The sequence below is a fragment of the Vanacampus margaritifer genome, unplaced genomic scaffold, assembly GCF_051991255.1.
Source record: "Vanacampus margaritifer isolate UIUO_Vmar unplaced genomic scaffold, RoL_Vmar_1.0 HiC_scaffold_27, whole genome shotgun sequence".
Classification (NCBI taxonomy): Eukaryota; Metazoa; Chordata; class Actinopteri; order Syngnathiformes; family Syngnathidae; genus Vanacampus; species Vanacampus margaritifer.
This window is the reverse complement of record NW_027520737.1, coordinates 157,513-164,233: the sequence shown is the minus strand read 5'-3', so window position 1 is coordinate 164,233 and position 6,721 is coordinate 157,513.

Here is a 6,721-nt window from a genome sequence, read left to right as displayed (position 1 = left end):
AAACCCTAACCCTAAATTGAAACCCTAGTTTGAAACCCTAACCCTAATGTAAAACCCTAGTTTGAAACCCTAACCCTAATGTAAAACCTTAGTTTGAAACCCTAACCCTAATGTAAAACCATAGTTTGAAGCACTAACCCTAATGTAAAACACTAGTTTGAAACGCTAACCCTAATGTAAAACCCTAGTTTGAAGCATTAACCCTAATAATAAACCCTAGTTTGAAACCCTAACACTAAATTGAAACCCCAGTTTGAACCCCTAACACTAATGTAAAACCCTAGTTTTTAACCCTAACCCTAATGTAAAACCTTAGTGTGAAACCCTAACCCTAATGTAAAACCCTAGTTTGAAACCCTAACCCTAATGTAAAACCCTAGTTTGAAACCCTAACCCTAATTTGAAACCCTAGTTTGAAACCCTAACCCTAATGTAAAACCCTTGTTTGAAACCCTAACCCTAATGTAAAACCCTAGTTTGAAACCCTAACCCTAATGTTAAAGCCTAGTTTGTAACCCTAACCCTAATGTAAAACCCTAGTTTGAAACCCTAACCCTAATGTTAAACCCTAGTTTGAAACCCTAACCCTAATGTAAATCCCTTGTTTGAAAACCTAACCCTAATGTAAAACCCTAGTTTGAAACACTAAGCCTAATTTGAAACCCTAGTTTGAAACCCTAACCCTAATGTAAAACCCTAGTTTGTAACCCTAACCCAAATGTAAAACCCTAGTTTGAAACCCTAACACTAATGTAAAACCCTAGTTTGAAACCCTAACCCTAATGTAAAACCCTAGTTTGAAGCATTAACCCTAATGTAAAACCCTAGTTTGAAACCCTAACCCAAATGTTAAACCCTAGTTTGAAACCCTAACCCTAAATTGAAACCCTAGTTTCAAACCATAACCCTAATGTAAAACCCTAGTTTGAAACCCTAACCCTAATGTAAAACCCTAGTTTGTAACCCTAACCCTAATGTAAAACCCTAGTTTGAAACCCTAACCCTAATGTAAAACCCTAGTTTGAAGCACTAACCCTAATGTAAAACACTAGTTTGAAACGCTAACCCTAATGTAAAACCCTAGTTTGAAACCCCAAATCTAATTTGAAACCATAGTTTAAAACCCTAACCCTAATGTAAAACCCTAGTTTGAAGCATTAACCCTAATGTAAAACACTAGTTTGAAACGCTAACCCTAATGTTAAACCCTAATTTGAAACCATAACCCTAATGTAAAACCCTAGTTTGAAACCCTAACCCTAATGATAAACCCTAGTTTGAAACACTAACCCTAAATTCAAACCCTACTTTGAAACCCTAACCCTAAGGTAAAACCCTAGTTTGAAACCCTAACCCTAATGTAAAACCCTAGTTTGTAACCCTAACCCTAATGTAAAACCATAGTTTGAAACCCTAACCCTAATGTAAAACCCTAGTTTGTAACCCTAACCCTAATGTAAAACCCTAGTTTGAAACCCTAAACCTAATGTAAAACCCTAGTTTGAAACCCTAACCCTAATTTAAAACCCTAGTTTGAAACCCTAACTCTAATGTAAAACCCTAGTTTGTAACCCTAACCCTAATGTAAAATGACTGTTTTGAAACCCTAACCCTATTGTAAAACCCTTGTTTGATACCCTAACCCTAATGTAAAACCCTAGTTTGAAAACCTAACCCTAATGTAAAACCCTAGTGTGAAACCCTAACCCTAATTTTTAACCACTGTTTTTAAACCCTAACCCTAATGTAAAACCCTAGTTTGAAACCCTAAACCTAATGTAAAACCCTAGTTTGAAACCCTAACCCTAATGTAAAACCCTAGTTTGAAACCCTAACCCTAATGTAAAACCCTAGTTTGTAACCCTAACCCTAATGTAAAATGACTGTTTTGAAACCCTAACCCTAATGTAAAACCCTAGTTTGAAACCCTAACCCTAATGTAAAACCCTAGTTTGTAACCCTAACCCTAATGTAAAATGACTGTTTTGAAACCGTAACCCTAATGTAAAACCCTTGTTTGAAACTCTAACCCTAATGTAAAACCCTAGTTTGAAACCCTAATCCTAATTTTAAACCCTAGTTTGTAACCCTAACCCTAATGTAAAACCCTAGTTTGAAACCCTTATCCTAATTTTAAACCCTAGTTTGTAACCCTAACCCTAATGTAAAACCCTAGTTTGAAGCATTAACCCTAATGTAAAACACTAGTTTGAAACCCTAACCCTAATTATAAGCCCTAGTTTGAAACCCTAACCCTAATGTAAAACCATTGTTTGAAACCCTAACCCTAATGTAAAACCCTAGTTTGAAACCCTAAGCCTAATTTGAAACCCTAGTTTGAAACCCTAACCCTAATGTAAAACCCTAGTTTGTAACCCGAACCCAAATGTAAAAACCTAGTTTGAAACCCTAACCCCTAATGTAAAACCCTAGTTTGAAACCCTAACCCTAATGTAAAACCATAGTTTGAAGCATTAACCCTAATGTAAAACCCTAGTTTGAAGCACTAACCCTAATGTAAAACACTAGTTTGAAATGCTAACCCTAATGTAAAACCCTAGTTTGAAACCCTAATCCTTATTTTAAACCCTAGTTTGTAACCCTAACCCTAATGTAAAACCCTAGTTTGAAACCCTAACCCTAATGTTAAACCCTAGTTTGAAACCCTAACCCTAATGTAAAACCCTTGTTTGAAACCCTAACCCTAATGTAACACCCTAGTTTGAAACCCTAAGCCTAATTTGAAACCCTAGTTTGAAACCCTAACCCTAATGTAAAACCCTAGTTTGTAACCCTAACCCAAATGTAAAACCCTAGTTTGAAACCCTAACCCTAATGTAAAACCCTATTTTGAAACCCTAACCCTAATGTAAAACCATAGTTTGAAGCATTAACCCTAATGTAAAACCCTAGTTTGAAGCACTAACCCTAATGTAAAACACTAGTTTGAAACGCTAACCCTAATGTAAAACCCTAGTTTGAAACCCCAAATCTAATTTGAAACCATAGTTTAAAACCCTAACCCTAATGTAAAACCCTAGTTTGAAGCATTAACCCTAATGTAAAACACTAGTTTGAAACGCTAACCCTAATGTTAAACCCTAATTTGAAACCATAACCCTAATGTAAAACCCTAGTTTGAAACCCTAACCCTAATGATAAACCCTAGTTTGAAACACTAACCCTAAATTCAAACCCTACTTTGAAACCCTAACCCTAAGGTAAAACCCTAGTTTGAAACCCTAACCCTAATGTAAAACCCTAGTTTGTAACCCTAACCCTAATGTAAAACCATAGTTTGAAACCCTAACCCTAATGTAAAACCCTAGTTTGAAACCCTAACCCTAATGTAAAACCCTAGTTTGTAACCCTAACTCTAATGTAAAACCCTAGTTTGAAACCCTAACCCTAATGTAAAACCCTAGTTTGAAACCCTAACCCTAATGTAAAACCCTTGTTTGAAACCCTAACCCTAATTTTAAACCCGAGTTTGAAACCCTAACCCTAATGTAAAACCCTAGTTTGAAACCCTAACCCTAATGTAAAACCCCTTGTTTGTAACCCTAACCCTAATTTGAAACCCTAGTTTGAAACCCTAACCCTAATGTTAAACCCTAGTTTGAAACCCTAACCCTAATGTAAAACCCTAGTTTGAAAACCTAACCCTAATTTGAAACCCTAGTTTGAAATCCCAACCCTAATATAAAACCCCTTGTTTGTAACCCTAACCCTAATTTGAAACCCTAGTTTGAAACCCAAACCCTAATGTTAAACCCTAATTTGAAACCCTAACCCTAATGTAAAACCCTAGTTTGAAACCCTAACCCTAATTTGAAACCCTTGTTTGAAACCCTAACCCTAATTTGAAACCCCTGTTTGAAATCCTAACTCTAATGTGAAACCTTAGTTTGAAACCCTAACCCTCATAAAAAACCCTAGTTTGTAACCCTAACCCTAATGTAAAATCCTAGTTTGTAACCCTAACCCTAACGTAAAACCCTAGTTTGAATCCCTAACCCTAATGCAAAACCCTAGTTTGAAACCCTAACCCTAATGATTAACCCTAGTTTGAAACCCTAACCCTAATGATAAACCCTAGTTTGAAACCCTAACCCTAAATTGAAACCCTAGTTTGAAACCCTAACCCTAATGTAAAACCCTAGTTTGAAACCCTAACCCTAATGTAAAACCTTAGTTTGAAACCCTAACCCTAATGTAAAACCATAGTTTGAAGCACTAACCCTAATGTAAAACACTAGTTTGAAACGCTAACCCTAATGTAAAACCCTAGTTTGAAGCATTAACCCTAATAATAAACCCTAGTTTGAAACCCTAACACTAAATTGAAACCCCAGTTTGAAACCCTAACACTAATGTAAAACCCTAGTTTTTAACCCTAACCCTAATGTAAAACCTTAGTGTGAAACCCTAACCCTAATGTAAAACCCTAGTTTGAAACCCTAACCCTAATGTAAAACCCTAGTTTGAAACCCTAACCCTAATTTGAAACCCTAGTTTGAAACCCTAACCCTAATGTAAAACCCTTGTTTGAAACCCTAACCCTAATGTAAAACCCTAGTTTGAAACCCTAACCCTAATGTTAAAGCCTAGTTTGTAACCCTAACCCTAATGTAAAACCCTAGTTTGAAACCCTAACCCTAATGTTAAACCCTAGTTTGAAACCCTAACCCTAATGTAAATCCCTTGTTTGAAAACCTAACCCTAATGTAAAACCCTAGTTTGAAACACTAAGCCTAATTTGAAACCCTAGTTTGAAACCCTAACCCTAATGTAAAACCCTAGTTTGTAACCCTAACCCAAATGTAAAACCCTAGTTTGAAACCCTAACACTAATGTAAAACCCTAGTTTGAAACCCTAACCCTAATGTAAAACCCTAGTTTGAAGCATTAACCCTAATGTAAAACCCTAGTTTGAAACCCTAACCCAAATGTTAAACCCTAGTTTGAAACCCTAACCCTAAATTGAAACCCTAGTTTCAAACCATAACCCTAATGTAAAACCCTAGTTTGAAACCCTAACCCTAATGTAAAACCCTAGTTTGTAACCCTAACCCTAATGTAAAACCCTAGTTTGAAACCCTAACCCTAATGTAAAACCCTAGTTTGAAGCACTAACCCTAATGTAAAACACTAGTTTGAAACGCTAACCCTAATGTAAAACCCTAGTTTGAAACCCCAAATCTAATTTGAAACCATAGTTTAAAACCCTAAACCTAATGTAAAACCCTAGTTTGAAACCCTAACCCTAATTTGAAACCCTAGTTTGAAACCCTAACCCTAATGTAAAACCCTAGTTTGTAACCCTAACCCTAATTTGAAACCCTAGTTTGAAACCCTAACCCTAATGTTAAACCCTAGTTTGAAACCCTAACCCTAATGTAAAACCCTAGTTTGAAACCCTAACCCTAATTTGAAACCCTAGTTTGAAACCCTAACCCTAATGTAAAACCCTTGTTTGAAACCCTAACCCTAATGTAAAAACCTAGTTTGAAACCCTAACCCTAATGTAACACCCTAGTTTGAAACCCTAAGCCTAATTTAAAACCCTAGTTTGAAACCCTAACTCTAATGTAAAACCCTAGTTTGTATCCCTAACCCTAATGTAAAACCCTAGTTTGAAACCCTAAACCTAATGTAAAACCCTAGTTTGAAACCCTAACCCTAATGTAAAACCCTTGTTTGAAACCCTAACCCTAAAACAAAGCCCTAGATTGAAACCCTAAGCCTAATTTGAAACCCTAGTTTGAAACCCTAACCCTAATTTGAATCCCTAGTTTGAAATCCTAACCCTAATGTGAAACCCTAGTTTGAAACCCTAACCCTAATTAGAAACCCTAGTTTGAAACCCTAACCCTAATGTAAAACCCTAATTTGTAACCCTAACCCTAATGTAAAATGACTGTTTTGAAACCCTAACCCTATTGTAAAACCCTTGTTTGATACCCTAACCCAAATGTAAAACCCTAGTTTGAAAACCTAACCCTAATGTAAAACCCTAGTGTGAAACCGTAACCCTAATATTTAACCACTGTTTTTAAACCCTAACCCTAATGTAAAACCCTAGTTTGAAACCCTAAACCTAATGTAAAACCCTAGTTTGAAACCCTAACCCTAATGTAAAACCCTAGTTTGAAACCCTAACCCTAATGTAAAACCCTAGTTTGTAACCCTAACCCTAATGTAAAATGACTGTTTTGAAACCCTAACCCTAATGTAAAACCCTTGTTTGAAACCCTAACCCTAATGTAAAACCCTAGTTTGAAACCCTAACCCTAATGTAAAACCCGTTTGAAACCCTAACCCTAATTTTAAAACCGAGTTTGAAACCCTAACCCTAATGTAAAACCCTAGTTTGTAACCCTAACCCTAATGTAAAACCCTTGTTTGAAACCCTAGCCCTAATGTAAAACCCTAGTTTGAAACCCTAAGCCTAATTTGAAACCCTAGTTTGAAACCCTATCCCTAATGTAAAACCCTAGTTTGAAACCCTAACCCTAATGTAAAACCCTAGTTTGTAACCCTAACCCAAATGTAAAACCCTAGTTTGAAACCCTAACCCTAATGTAAAACCCTAGTTTGAAGCACTAACCCTAATCTAAAACACTAGTTTGAAACGCTAACCCTAATGTAAAACCCTAGTTTGAAACCCCAAATCTAATTTGAAACCATAGTTTAAAACCCTAACGCTAATGTAAAACCC